The sequence below is a fragment of the Mirounga angustirostris genome, unplaced genomic scaffold, assembly GCF_029215605.1.
Source record: "Mirounga angustirostris isolate CCGP_5_RB_7025 unplaced genomic scaffold, mMirAng1.0.hap1 SCAF_4, whole genome shotgun sequence".
Taxonomy (NCBI): Eukaryota; Metazoa; Chordata; class Mammalia; order Carnivora; family Phocidae; genus Mirounga; species Mirounga angustirostris.
In genome coordinates this window covers 2,727,020-2,741,289 of record NW_026991712.1, presented here as the reverse complement: position 1 = coordinate 2,741,289, position 14,270 = coordinate 2,727,020, and the positions used below count along the sequence as shown (strand labels likewise).

General features: G+C 55.3%; 1 protein-coding gene across 5 annotated transcripts in view; it reads right to left on the bottom strand.

The window, feature by feature from the left end:
* The window catches only part of SLC45A4 (solute carrier family 45 member 4), a 76,307-nt gene extending 62,523 nt beyond the window's left edge, over nucleotides 1-13,784 (bottom strand). For 3 of the 5 annotated variants that reach the window (XM_054512428.1, XM_064587807.1, XM_064587808.1), the window contains exon 1: nucleotides 13,677-13,784. The gene's annotated coding sequence lies outside the window, so the exon portion shown is untranslated. The remainder of the gene's footprint in view (nucleotides 1-13,676) is intronic. The other 2 variants (XM_064587809.1, XM_064587806.1) reach the window with 2 other exon arrangements.
* Between the last annotated feature and the right edge of the window lie 486 nt (nucleotides 13,785-14,270).

Below are 14,270 nucleotides of genomic sequence, written 5' to 3'. Positions count from 1 at the left end.
ACCGGATCACGGTCCTCCTGTGAGCCACATCGTCCCTCACATCAATGAAAATGAGCCGGGCAGGGGGGCGGTGTGCCTGGGTGGCTCAGTCGGCGAAACGTCTGCCTTTGGCTCAGGTCATGATCCCGGGCTCCTGGGATGGAGCCCTGCATGGGGCTTCCTGCTCAGCGGGGAGTCTGCTTCTCCCTCTGCCCCTCCCCCCCCACTCATTCTCTCTCTCTCTCTCTCTCTCTCTCTTTCTCAAATAAATAAATAAGATCTTAAAAAAAAAAAAAGAAAAAGAAAATGAGCTAGTGGAGAGCTTGAACCCAGGCAGCCAGATGTCCTCCCCACCAAGAATTTTAAGTATAATACAACATTACAATATGTCATACGCAACACAACCTACAGTTTTGTCTATTACACACAGTATGTTACGTTATATAGTTAAATAAAGAACGGCTATTACAAATTACTCTAATACACACATAGAATATGTAGGACTTTGTAACGCTATCACACCATGTCCAATGAATGTGCATTTTTAAGTCCAGGGCACTCTCTATGCCACAGTACCCATCTGGCCACGGGTGAACAAGTGCAAATGTGGACGTCTAACCTGGTGGCTCCTCTTCCAGGTCACACGTGCAGCTGCAAGCCTGACCCTTCCACCTTGGCCTGGCTGGGGGTCAGGAGTGCCACCCAGCCCCTCCCAAGTTTTAGCTCAATGTGACACTGCTCAATTCTTTTAGACAACCTTGACTTGACTCTCTAACTGCTAATTTTAACTACCCTACATTTCCCCACAAAGTGAACTGGCGCGTCCCGCTGTCACCATCACAGCAGATTCCAACAGCCACTCCAGATGGCAGCATGCCGGGCAGGTCCTGACTCGCTGCCGCCGGACAGAGTGTTCCAAGTCCACGGCTGTTGCTGCTCGTCTCGGTCACGGCAAGGAAACCCAGCCACCCCCCTTGGGGTTTATCTCTAGCACACTCCTCGGGGAGAGAGACCAGCCCAAGGCCAGCCCCAGCCCCAGCTGCCCGCCTGCTTCCGGAGCTACCAAATGCAGTCTTGGGCAGACCGCCGGCCAAGCAGCCCCCATCGGGCTTCCAGACACAGACCAGGCAGCCCACACTGTTGGGTCTGCAGCTGTGCTCCAGAACGGGGGGGGGTTCCTCAGCTGAGGCCAGAGATGGGGGGCTGGGAGGGATCCTCCCTGGATGGGTGTTAGGAGACCCCTGAAGTATACACAAAATGGTGTCTCCTTGCATTTTTGTGGGAAAGGTCCATACTTGCACCAGATTTTCCAAGGAATCCATGACCCAAAAAAGGTTAAGCACTAGCCCAGTTCAAAGTGGGGGAAGAGGGAAGCATCCACGGTCACACAGCTGGTTAGAGGGATTTTTGCTGTGACAAAATGACTGCATCAGCTTTTCATAACTTTTAAAAGTCGGCCCTTCCTTTTATAGTTTCCTTTAGAATTCAGCTAAACAATTTAGGTTCATACAGGGGCAAAAAAAAAAAAAAAGGCAGATAAACAAAACGAGAAAGACGAACTCGAAATTTAGGAAAAACTCTAAGGGCCAGCCCAGGCTATTTCAGAGCTGAGAATTTTCTAGAGCTCACTAAACATCTGGTGACATCAGAAAGATCAAACCACGATTTCTAGAGCTGATCCTAAAGGAATGGACAAAAGTATGAACCGCTACAAGTAAAACGGCTGTCATTCTCTCGAACAGTCAGGCCATGGCGTCTGGAATGGAGTCCTGGATAAATATTATTTACTTGGCTCGCCAGAGTGATAATGAGCTTGTTTTGAACCTCCTGTATATGGTGTTAGCTCATTCATTTTGAAAAGTAACCCAGGACAGACAGAGCTGGGGAAAGACTGAGCAAGGAAAACCAGGTCAGCAAAACACTGCTCTCACGTTTCATAACCAAAACATGAGCCAGGCTCCAGACAAAACCTTAACCTGATCTGCATGTTGCATTCAGCCAAGGGGTCCGGGCACCGCCTCTCTCCCTCAGATGCAGAGCACCACTGTGCTCCTTCCACTGTGTCTGGGCTCACAGTTCACGGACACGCCATCTGACCAAGGCTCCCCTCCCTCACCCGTCTGCTCACTGCACGCCCACTGTGCACACACCGGGAGGTCCAGACTGCTCTCCAGTTGCTTCCGGGCCACCTGGCTGCTAACCGGCAACCAGTCAACCCCAGGAAAAGAGACCGTGGCCCCGCAGCATGGTCACAGCTACACCCTGGACCCACCAAAGCCCACTCAGCCTGCGTTTCTCAGCTGCGCTGGCCAACTCAGTTCCTTCCTTCCGCCACCTTACCAAGCCCCATGTTACCATAAACCCACAGGCATCAGCTCCCACCAAGCAGGGAATCGCGCCAGGCAGTGAGTCACACACCCATGCCCACCCCACCTCAGTGACCAAGCAGGAGTGCAGGGCCGCTTGCAGTGAAAGCCAGCCCTGACCGGTCACTGCCGGTTGACCAGGCCCCGGCACAGAATGCCACCCCGCCCCCATGCCCCTGGGCCCAGGGTAGGGTGAAGCCTTCCTTGCTGGTGTCCCTTAACCCTGCCCACCCCTCTGTATGGCCCTAAGGCTCATCGCTCTACTTGCGATGCCCATCTGCTTCCTGCACCAGGACACGACAGACGCGGTGGCCAATGTCCCTCCACGACGTGGACACACACATGCGCGCAGTCGCCACGGGGGCAGAAGCTGGCAGCAGCAACCCTAACACCTCTGTGCTGTTACGAAGCAGTGACTCCTAAGATCGTTCTCAATGGGTTACCAAATCAGGATGAGAACCATCGGCCTTGAAGGGGATTCTCTGAGGCAAGCTAGAACGTGTAAGCAGACTGCAGACACTCCAGACCAGAGGCCTGCATGCCCTAAGGACCCCAACTGCATATGCATCACCAGAAATGGGGAGGAGACGCCCATATGTGCACTTCCTTGGGGACAGAGCAAAGAAAATGGAACACAGAGGCCACCCCACATCAACTGGAAACGTGGGCCCTGCCTGGGGCGAATTAGCAGCGCGTGGTGGAGACAGAGACCTAGTTACAGCAGCCCCGCAAAGTGCTCGGGAAACTCGGCCACCGAGTGCGGACCTGCTCTGGGAGGCATGCAGGCGCTCACAGGGCTTTCGGGCGCTCCCAAGCTCCCTGGGTCCTCCAATGGCCTGTGGCGCAGACCCATGACCCTCCTGCCAGTTTCGGGAGGGGGGGGCTGGGGCTCACAGGTGAAGGTGCGATTCACAAGTCCGAGTGCCAAAGGGAGGCAGGTCTCAGGGCCCAGTCCCTGTGGGACCTGTCCACCTTCCTGCCCCACACCTGCAAACCAGCTGGGAGGTATGGCCCAAGGGCGCATGACCAGAATTCCTAGGGTCAGGACTTTCCAGGTATGTGACCAGCAGCCAGTCCCTTAAGTCCACCAATAAAGACAAGGAGATCTCATTTTTAAAATGGAGATAACATTTAAACTTAAAACAGCCCTGCGGTGAGTCATCAGGAGCTGTGTGTGTCAACTCGAGGACACTCGGCAGATGGAAGGTCCAATGGACACTTCCTTGAGCCCCTCCCACCTGTTATCTTGCAGGGGAATCCAAGAGGAGCCGGTCTGGAGCATCCCTCCTCCGTGGTAGCCCCGGCGGGTGTACAAAGGTGGGGGGCTGCACAGGCTTCAGCCAGCAGCTGCCCCTCTGCAGGCCCTCTCTCGTGAGCCGCCGCAGAAACCGCCCCCAGAGGGGCTGGGAAGGCAGCCGGGCAGGCCCATCTGCAAGTGGGTGCACCCTGATGTAGGGAGCGCTCCAGGCAGCTCTTGTCCCAGTGACCAAGCCACAAGCCGGCAGGACACTCACGTGGATGCCACTCACAGCGCACAGCCCAGGCATCGAGCCGGGACGCGTCTCCTAAGTTGAAAGGCCCTGAGAAGTCCAAGGACTCCACACCAGCCAGCAGGGCATCCGGGGGCCCTGGCACTCTGGCTCTGACACAGAGCCCTCACCCCCTCCCCGCAGCGCAGGCCATCAGCCTCTGTCAAGGCCACCATCCAAGCTCCGCAGGGTCTTTTCCTTGGCTTGTGACAAGCAGTAACCCAAGGGGGGTTGTCACTCATTAAAACAGATGCAGCTGAAGCATACCCGACTTCTACTGTCCAAACCAGAAACCACATCCTCGGGCCCCAGGGTCAGGCTCTGTTTCTCCCTAAGCCAGTTACATGGGCTTCCACCTCCAAGAAGCCCTCCATGAAGGGGCGCCTGGGTGGCTCAGTCGTTACGCGTCTGCCTTTGGCTCAGATCATGATCCCAGTGTCCTGGGATCGACCCCCGCGTCGGGCTCCCTGCTCCGCGGGAAGCCTGCTTCTCCCTCTCCCACTCCTCCTGCTTGTGTTCCCTCTCTCGCTGTGTCTCTCTCTGTCAAATAAATAAATAAAATCTAAAAAAAAAAAAAAGAAGCCCTCCGTGAGGAGCCCCGCCTGAGGGTGGTACGAGTTATCTTTTGTGCTGGACAAGCACCGTATCATCACTCCTGTCTACGTATTATTCTTCAGCTGGGGCCTTGCTGCTTAGGCTCAAACCGCTTATGCAGCAGCTCCCACTGTCCCTCGTACATTTCCTAGCAGAGCATTCAGTCAGGAGAGAGAATCCCAGGCGGGGTTCATAAGATCTCTGGGCATCAATATTCTCATCTATAAAACAGGGATACCGCCACTTCCATGCAGAGCGGTCAGAAAAACCCAGAAGTTAACTCTGAGGCTAGATGGCACTTCACACAGAGCCTGGCCCACAGCCACACTGGCAGGGGCCTATCCAAGACAAAGATGTCCGTGGGATCACTGGGGGGCTACTCCATCGACACGCAGGGAGGACAGCGGAGGCCCAGCACGCCAGGGCTCAGAGCACAGCGCCAGCACAGTGCTGCTGGGGTCTCACGGGGACTCAGTTGAACAGAACTAGTCATTAGAGTCCCCCCAAGTTTACCACCCTCTAGTGGAAACGTGATCTGCTCAGCGATGGCCTCAGTAAGTCCAGATTCTTCTTCACATTCTTCCCCATATAATCCATTTGGTGTTTTACAACGTTTGAACATCGCAGCTATCCCCTGCCCCTCAACTGGGTTATTAAAACCCAGTGGAGGGGCGCCTGGGTGACTCAGTCAGTGAAGCATCTGCCTTCGGCTCAGGTCATGATCCCGGGGTCCTGGGTCAGGCTCCTTGCTCAGCAGGGAGCCTTCTCCCTCTCCCCCTGCTTGTGCTCTCTGTGTCAAGTAAATAAATAAAAACTTAAAAATAAATAAATAAATAAAGCCAAGTGGCCCCTGGACTCCCACCGCAAGGGACTGGGAATGCCGCAGTGCAGTGAGGCCTGGCCTTCAGCCTCACAGCCAGCCATCTGGCCGGGGAGCAGGCGGTGCTGTGGGGAGGCAGGCCTGGGATCCCAGGCCACACCTGCAGGGCTGCAAGCCGAGGCAGAACTCTGTGGGCAAGAATAAATCGTCAGAAGGACAAGGTTCTGAGGGGATCACGAGGAAACCCATATTAAAATTGTAAACTCGTTTCCAAAACCGTATCAGAAGCAGGCAGAAACCACGGCCTGCATCTCCTTGGCTCCCACTCTCCCACAGACCCACAAGATTTCATCAAAAACGTATTTGAATTAGAGGTCCAATGCGCTATCCATCGCTATTTGAACTTTACAACCACAAACTGACAGCGACCACATGACTCTTATCGGCACACACACACCGCCTCCCCTCTGCAGAGGTTGCTCAAACGGTCAGGAATTAACCAAGGACTGATAACCGGCCCCCACAGAAGCTTCCATTCACCTGCGTCTTCTGGGATGGTGCAGAAAGCACTGTCTCTTCTTACTTATTTCAACTGGCTAGCTCATTCGAAAACATGGTCCCAATTTTATTTTGCATTTGATTCGTGTTAAACATCATTTCATTTTGTGAAAGGTTACTGATGCTTTATACACGCTGTAGTGAAGACAAAACATGATACCCTACACTGCAAAGACATACTCCTGACACACCTGTAAACCCAGGTTTTCATTGGGGGGAGGCGTGCCACACACCTCTGGGGCTCAGGACTACACAGGAGACCTACGGGCCAGTGCCCCACGTGTGGGTCCCAGGGTTCACCCCCAGGCTCAGCCACTTATTGTGTGGCTTTGGACAAGTGACTTCACCTCTCTGCGCCTCCTTTTCTGCTCTGTAAAATGCAGGTAATAACAGACCACCCTCATTGGGTTCTGCAACGAGAGAATGAGGCTGAGTGTTCTGCACAGGACTTGGCCTCCTAGATTATTTCTCAGGGCCTGCTAAGTGCCAGGAACAAATACTCATTATGCTTCCCAGATTATAACGCAGAAATTGAAGCTCAGAGCAGTGGGTTGCTTCTGGGCCAAGGTCACAAAGCCAGGAATGGCCCAGCCAGGGATGGAAATGGTCCCCGCACCCCGAACAACGCCAGGCTCTAGGACGTTTCTGCTGCAGAATAAAAGGCCCAGGGCCCCTCCCTATCCTCTTAAGAATTAAAAACACTTTAGACATCTGAATAATTCAGGGATGAGCTAGACATGTTTGAAACGGCCCTGAGCTTTCCTTCAGCTTCCCGGTCCCATGCTGGGAAAGCAAAGAGCAAGACGGATTCAACTCTATAATCCATCCCCAGCACCAATTCGGAGCTCCCGCACGCGGGAGTGCTGAAGGGCAGAGAGGCTGCCTCCGTCGGGAAGCTCTGGCTCCATCCAGCAGAGGGTGGTGGTGTGCAGGGCCTGATGGGGAGGAGGATGTCCTCCAAGCTTCTACTGCAAACGGTTTTACATAAGCAAAGAACCACTAACAGTTGCCCTGTTATTCCAGTTCTGCGCAGCATGACTGGCTGGGAGTAGACTGGCATCTGAGTCAGGCCCCAGGGGAACCGCAGGGTTTCGAGAACTGAACCCCTCTGTGCGGGGTCACCTGGGTGCCCCTGTTCACCTTCACCAGGCCGAGCCTTTCTCTTAGCCTTTGTTTTATGAGCCTGAAACCTTGATTTCCTTGTCAAGGCCCAAAATGCTAAGAATGTGTAAACAAGGGTTTGTGCTTAAGAGATCAATGCGGCGGGGGGTGGGGGGGCGCACCTGGGTGGCTCAGTTAAGTGACTGCCTCCTGCTCAGGTAACGAACCCAGGGTCCTGGAATCGAGCCCCACATCGGGTTCTCTGCTCAGCATCGAATCTGCTTCTCCCTCTGTGACCTCTCTAGCTTTCACTCTCTTTCAAGTAAGTAAATAAAATCTTTAAAAAAAAAAAAAAAAAAAAAAACTCAATGGAGGTCCACGAGAGCGCTGTCCCACCCTTTTCCCCACCAGGGTGGGTCAGGGCTGTGAGGCCTTGCCCAGCACTGCTCCACAATGCTTAGAGAAACCACAGGGTTCCTAGAACATGATCTTAGAACTAGCTCCTATCTTCACTTAACCCTAGGAACAAAGGCACAGCCTCACAATCTGAGGACCCGACTTGTTCCCAAATATTTACAAATCCAAATTCGTGGTGAAGCATTCTTAAGTGGATTCTTAACAGCCAGCCCTGAGGACAGAAGACAGATAAAACTTCAAGCTGACAGACATTACCAAAATCCCAGGAGCTGGGCGAGCGGCTTGCTTTCTCCCCCCGCCCCGCAAACTGGACAAAGCCAGAGACCCCTTGTTACTTGGAACCTCCCTGTACGTCGTAAAACCATCCCGTAATACAAAGTTCTACAGTTCTCAATCCAAGGCACTTTCTGTTTCTGGGCTAACAACAGTAACCGCTTATGCTTTGAGAGCATCTCCAGCTCGCCTGAGAGAGGACCAGCCCAGGACTTTCAGTCTGAGGAAGTTCTCGGGTACGTCCGGGCTTCTCAGGGACAGAGGCCCCACCTCTGCAAACCCCACGCAGTCGGGCTCCTCCACAACCCCAGGGACTTCTCACCCACCCCAAGAGCCCTCACCCCAGAGGGAAGCCAACAACACACCCTTCTCCTCCTCCCAGAACACATCCTCTTGCTTCTAAAAGCTTCCGAGAAAGGAGACCAGCACAGCAGGCTCACTGGATTCCTGCAGGACAAAAGCCTCTCTGGCATCCAACACCCAGCCAAGCAGTCTGGTCTGCTTTTAACACATCTTTCCGGAAAATTAAAATGTAACTCAAGGCACAATCCCATAGGCTTACATTTTAACCCAACCAAATACAAATGCATTGCCCCTTGACTAAAACATACATGTTTAAGAGATCTATCATCTTCTGCCCTTCAACACGTAAATCTAGAAAATACGCATTTAAATATTAAAGTACACATGGGTCAGCACTTAATGTCATCATTTAACGAAGTGGCAAACGCTCTTTACCCCGCTGCCCACCAAGCACAGTAACACAACGCAGTGGAAGCACTTTTGGGATTCTCGGGTGGGGTGCATTTGGGAGATTGAATGTACGGATCTCAATGTCCCAGACACGACTGCCTGAGCTCTGGCCAGTGGGGGAAGCCCCAGCCTTCACTCTCCCTTCCTGCCCCATGAGCAGGAGGCACTCCTCTCAGAGAATGTTCCAGCAGCAAGGGTGTGTCCGAGGCACCATGGGCAGATCCCTAATTCCTTTAGTTGGACCACCACTCAGCTCTTTAAGACATGCCTTTCCAATGTATTTTTACTTTGTGCATTTAGTAATTATGAAGATCAGTGACACACTTATGCTTCTGTGATCAATTTTATATTGGTAATTATAATGACAAAAAATGCTTCTGGTTGGGGTAAACACAGCCTTATGATCACAGAATCATCATGGTTTAAACTCCAATTTATATACACTTGTGTCACGGGTGTGAAGGACAATCAATGAAAGACTCTGATGTGTAAAAGTGTGTGCGTTAGAATCAAACTCCATGACGGGAAAATGGAGCAAACATCCAAGTTGAAGAAGAAAAGAGATGCACGTGTTATCACCATTAACAGTCTGCTCGGTTTTTAAAGGGTGGTAGTGGTTATCCAGTCAGTCGCATACTTGGTACTGGATCCTTTCAAGAGCAGTCTCACTGTGAACTTCAATGTCCACAGATACACTGCACTAGACATTACATCTAATTCTATTTAAAATTAGCAGTAAGCTCGATGTCTACTTAGAAACGCACCTGTAGTTTTCGAAGTTATTTTATGGAACGTGAGCAAAAATGTCTGAAGATCTCAGCTGGAAGGCAATACAACTGTGAAAGACCCATAATCTAACGAGCTCCCCCCACCTTATTATGTCCAGTGAACTCTGGATCAACAAGTTCAACTTGGGCATAGGAGACGGCAAAACCCCTCCCCCCTCAAAATAATTGGTGGAAAAATATTTCCTTTCCATTTCAAACCAAAAAAAATCATACTTTTGGATGGATTTTCCTACAATGATGACTAAAATGTTGGCAATGAGAAGCGTATTTGTTGTTTCCTGGCCTTGCAATGTCCAACTGATGGCTCGAAATTGCGAGATAAGATTTGTATGTGAAGTACAGTGACCGTGATCACAGTGATCACCACGCTGTCCCATCTCCCCTGTCAGGCTGTCCCATCTCCCCTGTCAGCCGTTTTAGGGGTCTGCTATGTATTTTGCAATCAAGACTTTCCTGCCTTTACAAAGGGAAGCATTCGGTTGCCAATGGATTCATTCATCCGGCTCCGGGATTCAGAGGCAGAAGAACCCCAGGAGAGACCCTCAGGCAAACCCCCAAAAACACAGAGTGAAGAAGGAGCCACACCACCGAATCCAGGTCAGAAGGTACTTTTTGAATGCAGCAAAAGAAAGCACCCCTCGGGCACTGGTTCAGGAATGCAGTTTTCCTCTCCGCCAGCAAAATCCTTCAACAGGTTTGGGAGGATGAAAACACCAACGACCTCGGTCTGAACAATGCTTCCCTCACCTGGGCTTCAGGCCAAGCAGGGGTGGGAGGGCAAGGTAGCCTCGCTCGGTAACTAGAAAAGGCTCTGCAAAGCCCTCTGGCTGGGGTGGCGGGTGGTGGCATGGTGGCATCCCACCTCGGGACGGCGGGCACTCCCCTGCCCAGGCCAATGTGCACCCTCGTCGGGGGTCCCCGCCAGAGTCTGCCCCTGCCCCCGTGCGGCCCCAAACTGGCGACACCGAACTCAGAGCCCTCCTCGCGCAACTTCGTGGTTTCGGGTCCTTTCCCGCAGCCTCCCTCACTCCGCCTGCCCGTCGGCGAAGGTGGGGACACCACGCCGTCCCCCGCAGCCGTGGAGGGGCCCCGCAGGAGCGCCAGGCTTCAAAGGAACTCTCTTCGTGACATGAAAACAGTAAGTGGATTACGCTGCTGCCCTCGAAGCCTGTGGACGTTTTAATCTTCTTAAAATGTCTCCTCTAAAAGTCACTTGCCAAGGAAGGAGGCTCACAGACGCTGTTAGGCCCCCACTAAGTGTTTCCAATGTTACCGCTACCCCAACGGCAGCGGGTTGGAAATAACTATCGTGCAGACTGGTGAAGTCGGACTTTGGCAAGCTTCCTTCTGATTTAGGGCCGGGAAGCTTCCTTTGCACACAGTGCAAAGATCCACAATCCCCCCAGGTCGCTCCAAGGGCCTTATTTCACAAAGGCCTCGCACCTGATACCTTTAATAAAAAAAAAAAAAAAAAAAAGCCACTCGAAGCACATTTTGAAAGTTCCATGTTTAAAAAGATCCTTGTTCATTGATTTTGGTGGGGTAATTAAGCGAATCTAAACAAGGGGGCCTTGTGTGGGCGCCTGTGGGGGAGGTGCGAGGGGCTGGCCTGGGCCGGTGAGCCCCCGGGCAGACACTGGTTGCTTGGCTCCAGGGTCCTCTCCCGCCCCCTACCCCCAACCCCCCTTCGAAACGATGCTCTTCATCTGGGAGGCTTTTTCCCTCTGGTCAAATTTCCACTCAGCAAAGCTACAATGCTCTCACGTTTCCTGGCTTGGAGTGGAAGCAACCCTCCTAATGGTGTTTCACTGAGTGCACCTTCAGCAGCAGAACTGCGTTGTAACAGAGAAATCTGGGGAGCCAGAGGCAACAGCTGTGGAGCAGCATCCTCCCCAGGAACACGGCTTCCAGCACTTTCCGGCTCCACAAATTACAGACAGGGCGCTGCCAGGGGTGTTCCCGAGCAGGGCACTGGCAATTTGGGCTTGTCTGCCACCTAGGACGCTAGCCGGCCGCCCTCACTCGGCGCCAGGCCGCGAGGCTGCTCGTCCTGGGCCACCCCTAACGGCTCCACGGGGCTGGGCGCCCGGGGCTCGCGGGACAAGAAGGCAGAGGGCACAGGGTGCAGACAGGTGATAGGGCCAAACAGGCCCCATGGTCGGAAAATAACGGCAGAGCCCAGACCCCAGCGCAGCCCTCGGCTCTTCTCCCCACCATCCCTCTGACAACACAGAGAAAACCAGTCCAACATCAAGCAACCTAATCGCTAGCCAAAATACCTTCTTGGACTCCTTCCCTCCATCGGGGATGGGGGAGCTGCCGTTGCCGCAGCCCCTCCTCCCCCGCAGACCTGCAGGGCGGGATCTCCGGGCTCGGAGGGCTGGGCCCCTTTCCCAGACTCCTCCCGCCCATTCCCAGCTCCCCTCCTCTCCAATACGCAAAGTTGGAGAACAGAGAGAGCCCCGGGATGTTAAAAGCTGCAAAAGCCACCTTGGAGTGCACCCAGTCCAATCTCGGCTCTGCTTCGCCCCCACCCCCCATGCGACAGGGGCCAAGGCTGCAACACTCCTCTCTGCAAGGGAAGCAGGCCACTGGCTCACTGCCGCCGCCCCCACCACCAGCGGGTGGGCAGCCTCCCCTGGGGGGCACCCGGGCCACAAAAAACCACCACTAAATACCTAATATGCATTTCAAATGCATCTCAAAAGATCCACCTCTTTCCTATACAGCTGCTGCCCATAAAAACAATTAGCCTGCATGGGACTGAAATTCCTGATTTTTCAGACAATCTACTTCCCCACCCTCCCACCAGAGAGCACTTGAGATCTGGACCAAGCCTGGGGCTTTCTACCTGGGGCCTGCATAGCTCCAGGCTACAAACGCTGCCACTCAACTTCAGGCCGATTCTGCAAAATCTCTCCCAAGCCTCAAATAAACTCTTTTTTCAAATACTTAATTCAGATCTAGCCAAAGAGCAAGGAAATTATTCATATTTTTTTAAAAGAGGTTAGGGATTACTGTTTCTGACACCCAACCATTTACTACACTTCTTAATTAATAAACCAATTCTCCAGCTTTTTAGGTTCTTCCCCTTTTTTTCAAGCACAAAATAATAGAGATGACAGACTCCCCGGAGCCCTACCTGTCTGTCCATGGCCGGGGAGTGGTATGAGGTGGTCGTAGTGAAGGAAAGTGCAGGGCACATACACATAACACTGCCAAGATCCAACCTGGGTTTCCCCAGCAGAAATGGACTTCGATTCTGCCAATCATTTGATCCCACAACAACTGCTTCAGTCACTCATCTTCCAAACCCTCCTCCCTTCCCAGGACCTAGGGCTAGGAGATGCCCCAGTAACCAGGAGCTCCAAGGCCCCTTTTGCTGGAGTTAGCTGAGGTATCCAATGGGGCTGGGTGGCTCAGTCTGGCCCATCAATGCCCCCATTGGAAAAACAAAACAATCTCACACTCCCCAGGAGATCAACTGCCCTTTCCCACTCCTCCCTAGCAACCCTTCCCCTCCCCCCACCGTCCACTTTCTAGAATCATTACAGATAGCCAACCAAGAAGCTGGGCCTTTGCCAAACCACCCCCCCTCATTCTGATAGACCTCCCCTGGGAAAGACCTCGGCTGGAAAGTGCTCCCCAATAACCCAATCAAGAGCAACACACCTTGGGGAGGAATGGGTTAAATTCGAGAGCTCCAGGAGGAGGAGCTGCTCGGGAAAGGGAAGCGGTGCCGAGGTGCAGAGAAATGTGCAGGGCAGGGGCTCCGGACCTGGATGCACAGACGCACGGGCCCCTCTCGTCCGGGGACAAGCCTGGCCACAGGAAATAAAGGTGTCTTCAAAGGGACAGACCGGAGGACAAGCACATGAGACACAAACACAGGCACAGCCCAGGGGGCAGCTTGGAGCCGGAGGTGTGGAACGCTGGATGGGCGTGCTGAGCGCGTGCGTGCCGGGGGCCAGGGGACGTGGGGTGAAGGCAGGCAGAGAGGACAGGCAAGGGCCGGACTCTCGGAGAAGCTGGGAGATAGCTGTCAGGCCGGGGAGGCAGGACGCGGTCGGAGCCAAGGGCGCGAGGCTCCAGATTCCCCTCTGGGTAGAGAAACCTGAGGAAACGGGGGGTGAGGGGATGCTGTGGGGCGAGGGGGGCCGGATCCGTGGGAGGTGCACCCCGCGGGGAGGGGGCCCGGGATGCTCCCAGGCGGCCGGGACGGGAGAGACGAGGGGCAGGTGCATCCCGGGGAGAGAAGCGGGGCGGCCGAGGCGAGGCGGGAGTCCCGTCGGGAGTCGCGCCCGGCCGGGTCGTGGGAGGAGTCGGGGTGTGGGGGGGGGGGGTCTCCTCCCCGGGGACGAGATGCCCGGGCGGGCCGGGAGCGGGACCACCAGCTCGAGGCCCGGTCGCGCGGAGGTGGGGTGGGGAGGCGGGAGGCGGCAGGTGCCGGCGCCCAGGTGCGGGGCCTGGGCGGCGGGCGGGCGCGGCGGCCGCTCACCTGTCTCCTCCGGCCGGGGCCGCGGGGGCGGCGGCGCGGCGGGGCGGCCGGGCCGGGCCGGGCGGAGGCGGCGGGGGCGCGGGGCCCCGGGCGCTGGGGGGCGGCGGCGGCGGCGGCGGCGGCGGCGAGGGCGGCGGCGGGCCCGGCGGCGGCTGCTTTCGGCCGGCCGGCCGGGCGGTCAGTCTGCGAGCGACGCGGGCGCGGACGGAGCGCGGCGAGGCTGCGGCCGGCGCGCGGGGACAACGCCGCTTTATCGGGTCGGAAACAGCCGCCGCGCGCCGCTTCCGCTGACGCAGCGCCGGCCTGCGCTCATGACTATGCAGCAGCAGCCGCGGGAGGCCGGGGCCGGGCTGGCTTCGCGCGCGCCCATTGGCCTCAGCGCGCCCCGCCCACCGCCCGCCCCGCCCCGCCGCCTCCGGCCCCGCCCCGATCCGGCCCCGCCCCTCGCTGCGTCCCACCTCCCTCCCCGAGGGAGGGGCGTCCCGCGAGCCCCCAGCCCCAGCTTCCGCGCGCTAGAGCCCCCGCCCTCCCCCCCGAAAGCAGAGGGGCCCTCACCAGCCCATCCCCTCTAGGAGCGTTCTCCTCCCCTCACCC